Raw genomic sequence first — 19,192 nt, forward strand, 5'->3', positions numbered from 1 at the left:
TCGCACGTGTCCGAGGATGGGTTGGGCCAGGGGCCGGGGGGCGTCGCTGATAGGTGCTGAGTCAGAACCCCGGGAGGAGGAGCAGTGCTGGGCGGGGGCCCGCAGGGGTGTGGTGGGTGTGGGCCGAAAGAACCCCACGCCCAGGCGGGAAAGAACCAGACAAGAAAGCCGAGAACCGAGCGCTGAAGAGCAGGTAAAGTTTGTGGAAGTAAAGTGAAAAGGTGCCCGTAGGAAGAATTACAGGAGTAGGGAGAGAAAAAGTTTTAGTGGGATGGAAGTTGGCTTTTCAACTTTTATTAGACAGTTTTGGCAAGAAAATTTTAAACGTGTTTGGAATGAAATATCATTAGAAATTTATTTTGGCGCTTGTAAAAGCTGGTTTCAAACTTAAGGTTATATCGTTTTAGTATTCAGCTCGGTCATTGGAGATGTATAGTGTTATTAAGTGGTTAACAGTTACTGTGGCATATTCTTGGTTTTTTCTCTCAGCTTCATCTGAGAGGACTGAATTTGGTATCAACACAAACATTTTAATACGCTTAGGATGTTGGTATTCTTTCTCCCAGAAGTCATAGGCAGGTCAGGTGGCTCGACGCTCTCTCGTGCACTCTAGGTAGGTGGGTGAGAGGGTGAGTGGGTGTGTGCGCCCTCGGTACACTCCAGGTGGGTGGGTGTGCTTTGTCGCTCAGTCGCGTCCGACTCTTCGCGACGCCATTGACTGTACCCCGCCCGGTCCTCTGTCCATGGGGATTCTTCAGGCAAGAATACTGGAGTGGGTTGCCTTGCCCTCCTCACACTTTAGGTATACTCCACCCGTATATCTACTCAATTATTTTTCCTTTGTAAGAAGTGATAATGTAACACAGGAGGCTACCAAAATAAACATATTAATTTATATCTCTGTGATTGATAGGAGTCAATTGAATTTCTCTAGCGGAAATTCGTCAGGAATAAAAAAGTAATTGAAAGTTGTTGAAAATTGTGGTTGAAAGTGATCCAGTTATTTGACCTTTTACTAGAGGAAGTGAACTTGCAAATCACTCTACCTTTTTGGCCTCCGTTTCCTCATCTATAAAATGAGGATAATGACAGTACCTGATTAATGGGGTTGCTGTTTATTAAATGCATTAATAAATGTAAAGTCGAATGTGCCAGTCCCATATAGTTAGCTCAAGATAAGTTTTAACCATTATAATACTAGTAGTGGTAGTTGAATAAAATGAATATTCTCATATCTGAAACTGGGACGTGTGCGAGTACTTTTATCCAAAAGCACCTGAAAAGTTGTGTTAACTTTTCTGTCCTTGATTTATAATTGTAGTTTTAAAATAATCTAATCTGTCGCTGGCTTCCAGTTACGCTGTTTTCGAGACTACCAGTGACTTCTTTCACTGAAAACAATGGTTAACTTAGTGCTTGACTCATTAGGGCGGCTCTGTTTAAGGAACCTCTTCTTGAATCTTTTTCTAATACTGAATTATTTGGTAATAGAATAATTCACAAATTTGTATATTACTTTTAATACTTTAGTGGTGTTTTGTGTAGTGTGTTTGTTACCCTTGTCTTCACAGTGTTTCATAGCTACGACTCACATAAGAAAAAGTCCATTCACTTTATTTTTAAGTAGTAAAGTATATTCCAAGTTGAAGTCACAAGATTTTAGATGTGGAAGAAGCTAAAGTGTTTATCTAGTCCAAGCATCTAGTTTTACAGATTAGAAACAGGGATTTAGGGAATTCCCTTGTGGTCCAGTAGCTAAGACTCTGTGCTACTGATACAGGGGGGCTGGGTTTGATCCCTGGTTAGGGAACTAGATCCCACATGCCACAACTAAGACTCTATGCAGCCAAATAAATAAAAATAAATGTTTAAAAAAAAAAAAAGAGGGATTTAGAATGAGGCTATGATCTAACAGCATCCATACTTAAAATATTCTTTTGTTTATAAACATAATAATTATTTCTGATGTTCTTAGTCCAGGAGAGATAAAATTCTTGCAGTTTAGTAGTAAATAGTAACATGATGATCTCAAAGAGATAATTAAGGCTTTTTGAGTGCCTCACTTTTTTTGTATTTGATATGTACAAACATTTTGTAAATAATAGGTTCGACAAACCACAGTTGTAGATCTAGGAAATCATTTCTTTTTCTGTACTAACCTAAAATCCGAGTCATTACTAAATAAATGCTTTGAGTGAGCACCACTTCAAGAAAAGCATAGATTATAACTGTTTGGTATGCAATTAGAATATATAGATGCTCCAGAAAAATACTCTATTATAATGGGCTGTCCATGTGACTGTGATTTTCAGCAAATAGATGATTCAGATACCTTATTTCTAAATAAGTGATTTATCATATTTTAGTAATAAAAAACACTTAGATATTAAATTTGTTCTCTTTTGTCTTCTCATATGTATTTGCAAGATACTGAATTAACCCTTATTTTCAAATTTAAGGAGAATTTTACAGCTGCTTCATATATTACTGAGCAAGAAATGAGGTATATCAGATAGAGAGGGTGTCACATTATTGCAGAGCAGTCCAGTAGCATGTACCTTGGGCAGATTGTATAACTTGAATCTCAGTGTTTTCATCTGTGCTTTGAAAGTATTGATTGCACAAATGTGTATCTTTCAGATCTAGACATTCAGATATCAAAAGAGAGGTTTTCTACTCTTTTAAGTGGTATATAGTTGAGTAGGGGAAAAGACACTTAAAAACACTGATGATTCTACAATATAATGGAGTTAAAAGGCATAGAGAAGCTTATACTTGAACTATTTCTTAAAGAAGTTGAAGATTGCTTCTGGATTTTCTTAGAGGGTTTGAGAGAAACATTCCAGAATATTGAACTACAGTGAATGCAAGGCATGGGATAGCAAGGTGTTTCTGGGAACTACAGGTACTTCCTCTGGCTACAGTATGGTCTCCAGAATAGTGTGTGCTTTTCAGCAGGTATGCAGGATGATCAACTGGGGAGAAGAAAGAAAACATTACAACATTAGTATATTTTATTTTTATTTTATCCTGTTAACATTTCTAAATTTTTTGGTTTGTGTCTTATGTTTATGATAGCACTACATGTATATGATTTACAAATGACATTTTATCATAATGTAATTATATTGGTAATATATAACAATATGTTTTATATATATAATATTTGTGATAGAACTACGACTAAGACTAACATTTCTAGTCTCACAGTTAGATATTTTAGAAAGGATCTCATTTATGTATCTGAGGCAACTGAGGGCTTCCTAGATGGCGCTAATGGTAAAGAATCCACCTGCCAGTGCAGGAGACTCCAGAGATATGGTTCAATCTCTGGGCTGGGAAGATCCTCTGGAGTAGGAAATGGCAACCAACTCCAGTGTTCTTGCCTGGAAAATCCAATGGATAGAGGAGCCTGGTGGGCTACAGTCCATGGGGTCACAGAGAGTCAGACTTAACTGAACACGCCCATACACCCACGAGGGAAATAGCAATTAGCATTAAGGAATAGGAGAAAATCATCTAATAAGTGGAAAGGAATAGAAAATACTTAATAAGAAGTTATGCCTAATAAGAATTTTTGCCTCTTCTGAATTTTAAATTATATTTTTGAATGCTTTTAAATTTTAAAGTATTTTTGAAAGTTTTAAGAGTGTTGCCATGTAGTTTTAATAAGTTACAATTACAGAATAGGCATCACTAGTGACCCCAACAGAGCTGAATTTGAAGTTTTAGTTTTGGCCATTTAAAATAATATTTTGGTGAAAATAAGCTTGAACATGATATATCCTTGTTGATTTCTGAGTTAAGTTGCTGTTAGAGGCACATATAATGGGTTATTTTTTTTTAAAAGGCTCCCTTAAAATATAGGTAAAGATAACTTAGTTTTGTAATTGCTTTTTAGTCAGACATGAACATACAAAAGCATCATTATGAAGCCTCAGAAATTTGAAAACAGAGGTTTCCAAGTACAAGTAGTAACTGAACTACATATGGATTTTGTACATTGATTTTAATCTCCTTCTTAGTTAAATTTGAAATTTGTTGGCTTGCTTATTCTCAGCTAAGATCAAAACCCAGAAATTAACTGGGGATTTTAACAAGGCGTTTCTTATTCCCTAGTAGTTCAACTCCCACTGGAATGTGTAATTCTATCTTTTTTTATGTAAATCTTTAAAAATTGAATACCTTTGGTAATAGAATCTGGGTTTACTTCTTGTTCAGAATTATAGAATGTTAGTGCTTGATACGCCATGTAGTTCAATTTATTATTCTTTTTTAAAAAAGTGCTGTTTAAGAAGATTTAGAAAATGTTTTAAGTGCAGTGATAAAAGGATGAAGGAAGAATTTCAACTAACAAGACATTTTTTGAGCTCCTGCTTTGTTCTGTGACTTAAGGGACAGTTGGACAGTTTTGGCCCAAGAGGTTTACATACACAGTTATGGTAAAGGGTTAAAATATGTTAAAACTGATTTTCAGACATGATCCATTGTCAAAACACCTGGAAGTCATGGGGCTGTTGACAGTGCATCCTGAGATATCGATATACTTAGTTGTATGATTTTTTGCTAAGGGATAAAAAAGGCTTAAAACAAATTATGGGAGGAAACCCTTAATGATGAGATTCTGCTGAGCTCCTCAGATTTTTCTCCCTACAAACTGGGAAGACATAATCATTTTTGGATTTTTGGTGGTATATGTTGGTTTTGATGCAGTCGAAAATCTGCATCTAACTTGACCCTGCGTAGACCCTCCATATATTTTGTTGTTCTGTCACTCGGTCATATCTGACTCTTTGGGACCCCATGGATTGCAGCACGCCAGGCTTCCCTGTCCTTCACGGTCTTCCGAAGTTTGCTCAAACTGATGTCCATTGAGTCGGTGATGCCATGCAACCATCTCTTCCTCTATCGTCCACTTTTCCTCCTGCCCTCAATCTTTCTCAGCATCAGGGTCTTTTCCAGTGAGTCGGCTCTTCTCATCCGGTGGCTATAGTATTGGAGCTTCAGCTTCAGCATCAGTCCTTCCAATGAGTATTCAGGGTTGATTTCCTTTAGGATTGATTGGTTTGGTCTCGTTGCTGTCCAAGGGACTCTCAGGAGTCTTCTCCAGCACCACAGTTCAGATGCATGTACTTGGTTCCTCTCTATCGGGGGTTCTGAATCTGCAGATTCAACCAGCTGAATCCAACTGAGGACCGTGTAGTGCTGTAGTATTTACTGTTGAAAAAGATCTGTGTTTAAGTGGACTCAAGCAGTTAAAACATCTGTTGTTCAAGGATTAACTATATATTCTAAGGGTGCATTCTTTGAGGACTACTTTGTTATAGAGTTTATTATTGAGCTTTATTATAGAGTTTTATGAAAGTACAGAGGAGGGATCAACTACTCGAAGGAGGTGGGAAAGCTGGAATTGAAAAAAATACTTTGTTAGATTTTATTTTAGAGGTCATAATTTTGAAAGGTGAGTAGACTATTGATAGGTGAAGTTGAAGAGTTCATGGAAGAATTATTTGACCTATCCTATGATGTAGTTTGTGAAGCCCTGTGGTTACAATGATAAACATGACTTTATCCCTTACTTAAAGATGGTACGTAAACAAACAATTACATGTATGGAGGCAGAAGAGGGTATATTGCGGAGGAGTGGTTTATATCCAGTGGTTGGTTAGTGTATAGAATGATGAGATCCTGTAGTGGCAGATAAGTCTAGAAAGATAAGCTGGGACTAATTATGGCGGGTTCGTTCAAAAAGACCCTGATGCTGGGAAAGATTGATGGCGAAAGGAGAGGGGGGGTGACAGAGGGTCAGATGGTTAGATAGTATCACCGACTCATTGGGCAAGAATTTGAGCAAACTCAGGGAGATAGTGAAGGACAGGGAAGCCTGGTGTGCTGCAGTCCATGGGGGTCACAAAGAGTCAGACATGACTTAGTGACTGAACAACAGCAACAGTAATTATGGAGGACCTTGATTGCTTGCTAAGGAATTTATAATGTAGGTATTGTGGATTCATCACAGTTTTTAGCTAAGGGAGTGACATGATTGTACTACTATTTTAAGGTTTGAAGGCTAAAATGGAAGAAGAGAGAATGAAGGAAACCTATTAAAAGGCTTTTGAGTTAATACCATCAAAAAATAATAAGCAGTAGAAATAAATTGGTGGATAAAGCTATAAGAGAAGTAAATTCTGCAAGTAAAAGTAGTACAGTAACAAGCTACTGGATGTGGGTGTGATGGAGAGGATGATGTCCAAAATATGAATAAATTTGAGCCCAAGTGACGGTGATGTTGAGGGAATGTGAAAGGAGGCATGCATTTGAAGATACGCAGCTGAGAATTATTAGAAGGCTGAATACGGAGCTCAGAAGTGACTTGTGCTAGATTAGAGGTGTTTAATTAGGAATTAACCTGCAAAAGGAGAATGGTTGAAGAAATGGGAGGGAATAAGATTGCCCAGGATAGAGTCTAGTAAAAATATAAGGGGATCCAAGACAGAACCTTGTGTAAGGATTTGTCTTCAATTTGGAAAGATTAGAAAAATATAATTAAAGTGTGTATAATTTTATATTAAAAGTTGAAATGCTTAATTGAGAAAAGGCAGTTAATGAAGCTGAAAAGAGTTTATTCTGGAATAAATAAGGGCTTCGCTGGTGTCTCAGTGGTAAAGAATCTGCCTGCCAATGCAAGATAACACAATTTATGTCCCTGGTCCAGGAAGATCCCACATGCCATGAAGCAGCTAATAAGCCTCTGCACCAAAAAAAAAAAAAAAACGTTGTGGAATAAATAAAAGGTATCAGTTGGAATATAGTAAAGTTACAGGCTTTAGTATTTTAGGGGATTTTGTTCCATTTGAAAATGATTTAGATATAATACAGTAAAAAAAATGCCCTAATAGACTGTAAGGTGTTTTGCCTCAAAGTTTGTTTCTCATTGTATTTGTGCCCTTGTAATTATTTTTATTTCTAAGAAAAAAAAAGTAGAGCAAGGGTAATAAATCATGTTTTTGGAGAGAAGATTATGTTCTTTTTGTATTTGTGTTTTAGCTCTCCAATGATCTCTAGGTTCTCTCCACAAGAGTAGAGAACAAATAATAGCTGTTTTCATTTCCAAGGAGCTTCCATAATAATATGAATCTTTAAAATGTATTTTAAATTACTTGAAGAGGTTGTTCTTCTTCTTTTTTAATGGGAAGCACTAATAAACCCCAGTGGTGGTATTATCTGATAACCAAGCCCTTTGTTACATCATCTTCCACTTGGGACCAGTGAATGTTCCACAATTAATTGTGCTTAAAATCAAGATATTAAATACATACACTTTGAAAAAAAAGACTTATGAAAACCAATAAAGTGTTAATAGTGGTTATTCATTTTGCTTTTAAAATTTTCTTTATGTCAGATTTTCTGTGATAAGCAGATTACTTTTATAGTTAATAAGAGATTATATTTAAAGGAAATTAGAATCTACAACTTTGAAAAGAATTGGGTTAAAAATATGTATTATCAGAGTTGTAAGACAGTACAGTCATGTTAGATGCTGTAACTGGGTGGTGTGACTGTGGGTGATTAATTTTCCCGTCCACTTTATACTTTTTTTTTTTTTACAATATGTGCATGCATGCTAAGTTGCTTCAGTCACGTCTAATTCTGCAATCCCATGTACTGTTGCCCGTCAGGCTCCTCTGTCCATGGAATTCTCCAGGCAAGAATACTGGAGTGGGTTGCCATGCCCTCCTCCAGGAGATCTTCCGGACCCAGGGATCAAACCTGTGTCTCTTATGTCTCCTGTGCTGGCAGGCAGGTTATTTTACTACTAGCACCACCTGGGAATCCCTGATCGTGTGTTATTGTTGTTCCTTTTTATAATATCTTTTTTTTTCTTCTTTTTTTTGAACCCCCTTCCCACCTCCCTATAATATCATTCAAAATATAAAATCTTCAGATTTTGTAGGTGCAGTTTGAAATGCTTGAAATAGCTAGTACTAAGAACTCATTTCAAGCTTTCATATTTAAAGCTTTTGAGTAGAGCCATCTGAATGTACCTTCATACAAAAATAACTCTTCTGATAGCTTGTTTTATATCTCTTCAACGGTAGTATATCTGGAGATTCAGGCTTGTTCATTTCTCTCTAGGCATCCCTCTAAAAGATAAAGAAAGATGAGAATACAGATTGAGATAAACTAGTTTAAGGTGAAACTACCTCTTGTTATACTTTGTAAGTACTACTTTATTAATGTTGCTCTTTTGTGGAAGTTTAAGCCTTCTAAGTTACAATCAGTGAAAAAAATTTTGCCAGGATATAATTGCAGAAAGTATTTGAACTACTATTTAGCACATGAAGTGTTTTGGAGAGCTTCTCTTTCCAAAAGATAGCCCCCTTTCTCCTTCAGATATGTCTCATCTGCTAGACATAAGGTTTCTTTCAAATGGTAACATGCCGTTTTATAATTACTACAGTTTAAGTTTGCAAAATTTAAATGTAAATAGTTTGGTTTCAGTTCTACAATTTATACTAACCTAGTACGTTGACATTTATGGTAATGATGTATGTACATTTTCAGTTTTTTAAGGTTGAGATTAGAAAGAAAATCTCTCTTACAAAATGTGCATGCAGGTAGAATATTGGAATTACTTTCCCTGCGGCATTTCATGCTTTATGTTCTTAAACTTGTTTTCAATTTCAGTGGTAGCTTACTTAACAAATGCAGTAAGGTACACCAAGATTCTGCTAAATATATAATTCCTAGTGAATTCAGGGTCTGTTCTTGTGTCTTCATAAAATAAGAACAAATCCATTTCATTTGGCACTGAGGAGAGAAACAGATCATTTCAAAAACTTATATTACATAGAAGTGTTTCCCTATAGACATAAATGTGGATTGTTTCCATGTTCGCCCACGAGCCCAATTTTTAACATGTGAGTTACTAAAATTGGAAGATAAAAATATTAAAATATAATCCGTAAACAAAATAGAAGGCATATTTTATATCTATCTTCAAATACTTGTGCTTGAGGAAAAGCAAGTTTAAATTTGACTCTTCGCACAGATAAGCTCATTTTCTGTCTCCCTCACTTTCTACTCTGTTGCTACCTTATATGCAAGTCTTTCCCTCTGTCTGGTCAGTATGTATCCTTTCTTAACCTTCTTTGTCTTCCTTCATAGCATTTATTGCAGCCTAATGTATAATATGATTTAATTATATATATTTTTCTCCTGTCTCACTAGAATATAAAACCTATGCAGGCAGGGACTTTTTCTGCTTGACTTGTTACTATTGACTTCTATAAATGTTAATTGAAAATTAAGTAGTAGGTAGCTATAAGTTGTACCGGTCATTTTAAAAGGTTTTGGGGCTGTGCCTCTCAAAGAGTATTTCCTAAATCACCAGCATTAGAATTGTGTTAAAGGCAGAGACCTTGGCCCCAGAATAGCATACTTAAATCTGTTAACCCAGTATCTCAGGGTGGGGATAAGGAAGCTACATTTTTAATAAACTCCTAAATGATTTTAATGCAAAATAAAGTTCCAGGACTGATAACTTCAGGATATAGTAACACTGTTTCATGACTGATTTCACCTCAGAATTTGAAATTTCTTTCATTGAAGTATTTTTTTTTAATCACTGCTTTTATACTTGTCAGCCTTTAGGCAGAATGAAGGGAAGGTAGGAGAGAATTAAGAAGCAGATTTCATATAGTCATGTGTTCTGTGAAATACATAGAGCTTGAAGAAGTGGTAACAAGTGAGGGATAGTGTTGGGGGAGGGCTGGGGACACAGGATACTAGGTGTTTGCATTTCTATTCCTTTGAAAAAGAATGGAGAGACCTTGAAAGTCACATGTTTATCATAGAATATTACACAGAGCAATCTCTAATTTAGAATTAAAATATTCTATGAGTAATTCCTGTGTTAAATAGTACCAGAATTTTTAAAAGCCTGAAATTAAAGATCCAAGATTCTATTCCTGTCACTTTTATGCATTTAAGCCTATTTGTGTGATCTTACATCAAAAATCAGCTGTGGATAGTAATGGTATTCTTTGTGTTTCTTATTTGATTTTGGGGAGCAATGAAAAGAGATCTAGGTTAGCTCTCATAGCTTTGCTCTGCACTATATCAGGCAAAGTAATGTACTAGTTGACCTTATAGTCTTTTATTTTTTAAATTTTGTATTTCTCTTTTATAGTTCAGTTTGAGTTCCAAGCCTTTATGATATTTAAAAATTAGAGTTCTAAAACCCCCTACCCCATACTGTATGCAGAAGTGTGTGTGGGACTGTGGACTGGTGCCTACATTTTATCTAGGGAGAGGGTACAAAACTTTTTATTAAGTCAGCAGAGGAGCACAGACCAAAAAAAAGTTAAGAACTGTAATTTTAAGACACAGAATTAACAAACATTCAATAAGTTATGATGATGTTTGGTTAAAGTATAGCAAATTCCAATTAAATGAAGGAAGAATTAGGCTTTTAACAGAAATAACAGAATTTGAATAGTACCTGAAGATAGTCTTACATTATGCCTGTGTTTATACTATTTGGTGTTCAGAGAGACTTGTTTATTAAATAGTAGTTTTGCTCTGCATTAAATTGAGAGGAAAAATGTTTTAGAAATAGCCCCCTTGGTATTCTAGAACTCTGAAAGCGTTAACATATGACTTACTGTACTGAAGATGTCTTAACTTTGGGAGTAAAGTGAGTTTAATTCTGGTTTTGCCACCAACACTTCTGTTGAACTAGACATTGACTTTCTCTGGAATTCAGTTTCCAGTTGTTGCCATCAATGTCATCAAATTCAGTGCAATTTCAAAACATCAGGAGTGTCTTCTTCTCTTTTTTCTATGTCTAGTGAAATCCTAATTATTGTCTGAGGCTCAGCTCTGATTTTACCTCCTCTATGAAGTCTGATACAGATTTATTTTTTCACTGCATTCCATGATTCTTCGCTTTGCATTTGGTTATAACACTTAAAAATTGTATGGTAGTTATGTGTCTGTCTGTATTGTGATATTAACTGGTAATTCTTCAGTTAATGAAATAAATGAGCTTATCAAAATCAAATAAATGCTCAGTTATATCAAGTCAGAATTGCTGCTTTTTAAAAAATATTCAGCAAAATTGTTATCTCATAAGGAGAATTGCACAATTTCTTCCTCCTCTGTTTCAGCTTGAGTTAGGTATATTCCTCTGTTCTTAGCCCACTTTTTGTATTCATATGATTTGTATTGAAGTTTTTGAATATCATGATATTGAAGCTATCTGTTTGCCCCACCAAGTTTAAGATTTTCTGATGCTTTTGTATTTCTAGAAACCAGCTCTTCAAGGGCAGAGAAACTCAGCATATATTTAATTAAGTTGAATTCAGATACCATATCCTCTCTTGAAGGATGGCTACAATAGATAAAAGCATGATAGAAGGTAGTGTGTGGTTAATGTAGAAAGATGGGTAATGTTCCTTACAGTCAACATATATTTACAATGCTTATTATTTGATTGGCAGTGTAGAGGGGTTCAAGGTGAAAATGGAAAGATGAAAGCTGATAAACTGAGTTGATGTGGAGGTCTTTCCAGGCAACAAGAATAGCATACTCCAAGGTGCAGAGCAACAAAGTCACTGTATGTAGTTAGGGAATGGTCAGTAGTTTAGTTTGGCTAGAGTGCTAGTTATATATAGAAAAGTAATGACAGCTGTGACTGAAAGAGCCAGACTATGGAGCCAGATCTTAAAGGGTCTGACATGCTGTGCTAATAGAGAGTTTGATAGTCCTTGTTAGTGAGTTATTAAGTTAAAACGTTTTAAACTAGAGAATTACAAGAGACACATAGATGGGATGAATTAGAAGAGAAAACTAACATCAGTTTGTTGTTTTCCCATCCCTTAATTTTAAGCTTAGTTAATAGGTTTTAATTTTACATTTGACTTTGCTTCTTTTAGCAGATTTGGTGAAGGATTAAATAGAAATGTATCCATTTACATTACAGAAAAGGATTTTTTATTAAGCAAAAATCTTAGAATAATGCTAGAAGGAAGAGACAATATTTCCTTTTGCTAAATAACTTGGATAATATGCCATGTTTAAATATCTAAATAAGTTGGACTTAGTTTTGTTTCTTTAAGTGGATAATTTCAGTCTTCCAGTTTTCAGGGGGAAAAATATGTTAAGTACAGAATTTTACCTATTTAAATAATTATATCTTCCAAGTTATTTTCTACAACTTTGTTTACCAGTAACCAAAAAAAAAAAAAATGCATAGGACAAATATAATTATTATATTGCAAGTACATATTGACAATATCAGCTAGTTATGCTTAATTTGTCAGCTTGATTTTTATAAACCCAAACCTATATTTGTAACTGATAGGTATTTATAAGAACATAATCTTAAACATCATAACAAGCTAAATAAAAGGTTTTTGGAAAAAACTAATTATGTTAAATATGACATTATTTCATGATGAGCCAAAGAGCACTCAACAAGTATGAGAACCATTAATATCCTCCAGTTTATCTGAATCCCTGATAATGATACAACTTCCTGTATATTAGTAAGTTCCTCTACTTAACTAATTCCACGATAGGAAATTTGGTTGGTAGTGAAAATGAAATTAACTGTTATTTTTAAAGTTTTTTTGGCAAGTGGGTAAATGATAGGATAACTGAGATCTGTTTTTAATTTTTTCAGTTCAGTTCAGTCACTCAGTCATATCCGACTCTTTGCGACCCCATGGATTGCAGCATGCCAGGCCTTCCTGTCTAACACCAAATCCTGGAGTTTACTCAAACTCATGTCCATTGAGTCGGTGATGCTATCCAACCATCTCATCCTCTGTTCATCCCCTTCTCCTCCCGCTTTCAATCTTTCCCAGCATCAGGGTCTTCCAATGAGTCAGGTCTTCACATTAGGTGGCCAAAGTATTGGAGTTTCAGCTTCAGCATCAGTCCTTCCAATGAATATTCAGAATTGATTTCCTTTAAGATGGACAGGTTGGATCTCCTTGCAGTCCAAGGGACTCTCAAGTGACTTCTCCAACACCACAGTTCAAAAGCATGAATTCTTCGGTGCGCTTCTTTCTTTATAGTCCAACTCTCACATCCATACATGACTATTGGAAAAACCTTGGCTTTGACTAGATGGATCTTTGTTGGCAAAGTAATGTCTTTGCTTTTTAATATGCTGTCTAGGTTGGTCATAACTTTTCTTCAGAGGAACAAGTGTCTTGATTTCATAGCTGCAGTCACCATCTGCAGTGATTTTGGAACCCCCCAAAATAAAGTTTATCACTGTTTCCATTGTTTCCCCATCTGTTTGCCATGAAGTGATAGGACCAAATGCCATCATCTTAGTTTTCTGAATGTTGAGTTTTAAGCCAACTTTTTCACTCACTTCTTTCACTTTCATCAACAGGCTCTTAGTTCTTCTTCGCTTTCTGCCATAAGGGTGGTGTCATCTGCATGTCTGAGGTTATTGATATTTCTCCCGGCAATCTTGATTCCAGCTTGTGCTTCATCTAGCCTGGCATTTCACATGATGTCTTCTGCATATAAGTTAAGTAAGCAGAGTGACAGTATACAGCCTTGTCGTACTCCTTCCCTGATTTGGAACAAGTCTGTTGTTTCATGTCCAGTTCTAATTGTTGCTTCCTGACCGACATACAGATTTCTAAGCAGGCAGGTCAGGTGGTCTGGTATTCCCATCTCTCTAAGAATTTGCCACAGTTTGTTGTGATCCACACAAACAAAGGCTTTGGCGTAGTCAATAAAGCAGAAGTAGATGTTTTTCTGGAGCTCTCTTGCTTTTTCCATAATCCAACGGTTGTTGGCAGTTTGATCTCTGGTTCCTCTGCCTTTTCAAAATCCAGCTTGAACATTTGGAAGTTCTCAGTTCACGTACTGTGGAAGCCTGGCTTGGAGAATTTTGAGCATTACTTTGTTGGCTTGTGAGATGAGTGCAATTGTACGACAGTTTGAACGTTGTTTGGCATTGCCTTTCTTTGGGATTGGAATGAAACTGACCTTTTCCTTTCCTGTGGCCACTGCTGAGTTTTCCAAATTTGCTGGCATATTGAGAGCAGCACTTAACAGCATCATCTTTCAGGATCTGAAATAGCTCAGCTGGAATTCCATCACCTCCACTAGCTTTGTTCGTAGTGATGCTTCCTAAGACCCACTTGACTTTGCGTTCCAGGATATCTGGCTCTAGGTGAGTGATCACACTATCTTGATTATCTGGGTCATGAAGATCTTTTTTGTATAGTTCTTCTGTGATTTCTTGCCACCTCTTCTTAATATCTTCTACTTCTGGTAGGTCCATATCATTTCTGTCCTTTAATGGGCCTATCGTTGCATGCAATGTTCCCTTGGTATCTCTCATTTTCTTGAAGAGATCTCTAGTCTTTCCCATTCTATTGTTTTCCTCTATTTCTTTGCATTTATCACTGAGGAATGCTTTCTTATCTCTCCTTGCTATTCTTTGGAACACTGCATTCAGATGGATATATGTTTCCTTTTCTCCTTTGCCTTTAGCTTCTCTTCTTTTCTCAGCTATTTGGAAGGCCTCCTCAGAAAACCATTTTGCCTTTTTGCACTTCTTTTTCTTGGGGATGGTCTTGATCCCTGCCTCCTGTACAATGTCATGAACCTCCATCCATAGTTCTTCAGGCACTCTTGTCTATCATATTAATCCCTTGAATCTATTTGTCACTTCCACTGTATGATTTTAAGGGATTTGATTTAGGTCATACCTGAATGGTCTAGTGGTTTTCCCTACTTTCTTCAGTTTAAGTCTCAATGTGGCAATCAGGAGTTCATAATCTGAGCTACAGTCAGCTCACAGTCTTGTTTTTGCTGACTGTATAGAGCTTCTCCATCTCTGGCTGCAAAGAATATAATCAGTCTGATTTTGATACTGACCATCTGGTGATGTCCATGTGTAGAGTCTTCTCTTGTGTTGTTGGAAGAGGGTGTTTGCTATGACCAGTGCATTCTCTTGGCAGAACTCTGTTAGCCTTTGACCTGCTTCGTTTTGTACTCCAAGGCCAAATTTGCCTATTACTCCAGGTAATTCTTGGCTTCCCACTTTTGCATTCCAGTCCCCTATAATGAAAAGGATATCTTTTTTGGGTGTTAGTTCCAGAAGGTCTTGTAGGTCTTCATAGAGTCGTTGAACTTCAGCTTCTTCAACGTTACTGGTCAGGACATAGACTTGGATTACTGTGATACTGAATGGTTTGCCTTGGTAATGAACAGAAATCGTTCTGTCATTTTTGAGATTGCATCCAACTACTGCACTTTGGACTCTCTTGTTGACTATGATGGCTACTCCATTTCTTCTAAGGGATTCTTGCCCACAGTAGTAGATATAATGGTCATCTGAGTTAAATTCACCCATTCCAGTCCATTTTAGTTCGCTGATTCCTAAAATGTTGATGTTCACTCTTGCCATCTCCTTTTTGACCACTTCCAATTTGCCTTGATTCATGGACCTAACATTTCAGGTTCCTATGCAGTATTGCTCTTTAACAGCATCAGGCTTTACTTCCATCACCAGTCACATCCACAGCTGGGTGTTTTTTTTTCCTTGGCTCAGTCTCTTCATTCTTTCTGGAGTTATTTCTCCACTGATCTCCAGTAGCATATTGGGCACCTACCGACCTGGGGAGTTCATCTTTCAGTGAACTCTCTTTTTGCCTTTTCATACTGTTCATGGGGTTCTCAAGGCAAGAATACTGAAATGGTTTGCCATTCCCTCCTCCACTGGACCACGTTTTGTCAGAACTCACCACCATGACCTGTCCGTCTTCAGTGACCCTACACAATTTGGCTCTTAGTTTCATTGAGTTAGACAAGGCTGTGGTCCATGTGATCAGATTGGTTAGTTTTCTGTGTTTGTGGTTTTCAGTCTGCCTGCCCTCTGATGAAGAAGGATAAGAGGCTATGGAAGCTTCCTGATGGGAAAGACTGACTGAGGGGGAAACTGGTTTTGTTCTGATGGGCGGGGCCAGGCTCAGTAAATCTTTAATTCAATTTTCTGTTGATGGGTGGGGCTGTGCAGTTTTTCACCTGGGGCCAAACTATGGTGACGGAGAAGGCAATGGCACCCCACTCCAGTACTCTTGCCTGGAAAATCCCATGGATGGAGGAGCCTGGTGGGCTGCAGTCCATGGGGTCGCTAAGAGTTGGACACGACTGAGCGACTTCACTTTCACTTTTCACTTTCATGCATTGGAGAAGGAAGTGGCAACCCACTCCAGTACTCTCACATGGAAAATTCCATGGATAGAGGAGCCTGGTGGGCTACAGTCCATGAGGTCACAAAAGTGGACTCGACTGAGCAACTTCACTTTTCTTCAAACTACGGTGGAGGTAATGAAGATAATGGTGACCTCCTTCAAAATGTCCCATGCACGCAATGCTGCACTCAGTACCCCAAGCTCTGCAGCAGACCACCACCGAATTAGCATGTAAATCCTTTTTTACAAATAGTTAACATTTATCCCTTCTTTGTATATGCTGATTATAATACTTTTCTAACCATTCTTTGTGCTCTTTGAAGAGGACTGGAAACAAATGGAAAATTGTCAAAAAATAAAAATACAAAATCACCTATCCCATCAGATATCACTTATTAGTCTTCTTTACCTCATCTGTATATGTATGTATCATTTACTCACAAAAAGTTCAATATAGAATTTGAATTTACCACATGTAGTTTATGTATTTTGCCATATATTCTGCTTATCACTTACTAGATTTGATTTTACTTGTTATTTGATTGTTATGTATGTATATTGTTACATGTCAGATTACAGATAGCAACTGTAGGACCCTTTCCTTTAGTGATGGTTTTGTTTTGCTTTATTTTGTTTGACTCTGTAGTTTTTTCTTCTAAGGTTATTTTTTCATCATGTGGATTAGCCATCTTGTGCTTTGAAAGGCTACCAACAAAAAAATGCAAACTGCTTTTCACTAAAAATTAGCATAACTTATTAACAAATAGGTTGAAGCTATCAGTGATGGCATGATGAATTTGTGAAATTTATAATAATATATATTAAAACTATTTTTAAATGTTTTCAGTCACACAAATTCTAATATTTTCATTACTGTATAGCTATTCTTTTAAACAATACATGTGATTAATTTTCCAGTTTACAAGAGGGATTAGCAGCAACCTGCCTTGGCTGCATTATGCCAGTACTTCCACTCTGTTTGATAGGCTTTATCTATATTAAATTATTAATCCTCACAACTCTTGAAGTAATTCATGATTTACATAACCTGTTTTACAAATGAAGAAATGAGATACAGGAAAATTAGTTTACACAAACTAATTAGTGGCAGAACCTGGATTTGAATCGGTTTAGCTCCAAAGCCTAGGTGCTTAATCACAGTGCTTGCTGTTTATGATCTAGAGCTATAGAGATTGAGAGAAAGAAGCCTTTCTACCTGAAAGAGAAACTGGAGAGAATAGGATCATTAGAGATTTCAGGGTGGAGGGAGCATTTAGATACTTAGGGTGGTGAGATTGACAGTATGTGTTTGCAGCATAAATTATTAAAAACTATGCTCTTGAGAAGTCTGTATGCAGGTCAGGAAGCAACAGTTAGAACTGGACATGGAACAACAGACTAGTTCCAAATAGGAAAAGGAGTACGTCAAGGCTGTATATTGTCACCCTGCTTATTTAACTTATATGCAGAGTACATCATCAGAAACGCTGGTCTGGAGGAAGCATAAGCTGGAATCAAGTTTGCCAGGAGAAATATCAATAACCTCAGATATGCAGATGACACCACCCTTATGGCAGAAAGTGAAGAAGAACTAAAGAGCCTCTTGATGAAAGTGAAAGAGTTGGCTTAAAGCTCAACATTCAGAAAACTAAGATCATGGCATCTGGTCCCATCACTTCATGGCAAATAGATGGGGAAACAGTGGCTGACTTTATTTTCCTGGGCTCCAAAATCACTGCAGATGGTGACTGCAGCCAGGAAATTAAAAGACGCTTACTCCTTGGAAAGAAAGTTATGACCAACCTAGACAGCATATTAGAAAGCAGAGACATTACTTTGTCAACAAGGGTCCTTCTAGTCAAGTCTATGGTTTTTCCAGTGGTCATGAATGGATGTGAGAGTTGGACTTATAAAGAAAGCTGTGCACCGAAGAATTGATGCTTTTGAACTGTGATTTTGGAGAAGACGCTTGGTGTTGGAGAAGAGTCCCTTGGACTGCAAGGAGATCCAACCAGTCCATCCTAAAGGATATTAGTCCTGGGTGTTCATCGGATGGACTGATATTGAAGCTGAAACTCCAATACTTTGGCCACCTGATGCAGAGAGCTGACTCATTGGAAAAGACCCTGATGCTGGGAAAGACTTGAGGGCAGGAGGAGAAGGGGATGACAGGATGAGATGGTTAGATGGCATCACCTACTTGACGGACATGGGTTTGGTTGGACTCCGGGAGTTGGTGATAGACAGGGAGGCCTGGCGTGCTATGGTTCATGGGGTCGCAAAGAGTCAGACAGGACTGAGCGACTGAACTGAATGATGCATGAACTGATGCATATAAAGTGTAACTACTGTGATAATCTAAAGGAAATAGTGTAACTGATGTACACTGACTTTGCTTAGCAATTCAGTAGTGTTTGTTTTGTCAATAGTTTATTAATTTAAAAAATAATGTATACATCTTGGTGGCAAAAAATTAAATGGTAGGAGAAGTATTATAGTAAAAATGTCTCCTCTTCATTTGCCTGGTCCCCTATTAAAATAGGTTAATACTCTCACTAGTTTCCTATATTCATTTGGATGTCTCAGTTTTGTTTTTTTTTCTGTTTCTGTGAAGTTTTACCATTTTTTCCTTTTTTTCTTATTGAAGTATAAATTGATTTACAATATTAGTTTCAGGTGTACAACATACTGATTGAAAATTTTTATACATTATACTCCATTTAAAGGTATAAAATATAAGCTATATCTCCTATGTTGTACAATATATCCTTGTAGCTTATTTATTTTATACCTAATAGTTGCCATCTATTTAATCCCCTACCCCTATGATTGCCTTTCCCTACTTCCCTGTCTCCACTGGTAAATATTAGTTTGTTTTCTATATCTGTGAGTCTGCTTTTGCTAGTTTTATTTATTTGTTTTATTGTTTAGATTCCACATATAAGTGATATCACACA

The 19,192-nt window shown here is 36.8% G+C and overlaps 1 protein-coding gene and 1 long non-coding RNA gene across 5 annotated transcripts in view; both read left to right on the top strand.

The window, feature by feature from the left end:
* The window catches only part of KIAA2026 (KIAA2026 ortholog), a 104,836-nt gene that overhangs the window by 2,986 nt on the left and 82,658 nt on the right, over window positions 1–19,192 (top strand). The window contains exon 1 of one of the 4 annotated variants that reach the window (XM_043890671.1): window positions 113–193. The exons of the other annotated variants lie outside the window; for them this stretch is intronic. The gene's annotated coding sequence lies outside the window, so the exon portion shown is untranslated. Of the gene's footprint in view, window positions 1–112; window positions 194–19,192 lie in introns of those variants that run through there. 4 annotated transcript variants of the gene reach the window in all.
* Window positions 684–12,293, top strand: LOC122685760. Its single transcript, XR_006338545.1, has 2 exons — window positions 684–732; window positions 7,680–12,293. It is a non-coding gene; the product is annotated as an uncharacterized LOC122685760 (long non-coding RNA).

This window comes from Cervus elaphus, chromosome 29 (genome assembly GCF_910594005.1).
Source record: "Cervus elaphus chromosome 29, mCerEla1.1, whole genome shotgun sequence".
NCBI classification, from domain to species: Eukaryota; Metazoa; Chordata; class Mammalia; order Artiodactyla; family Cervidae; genus Cervus; species Cervus elaphus.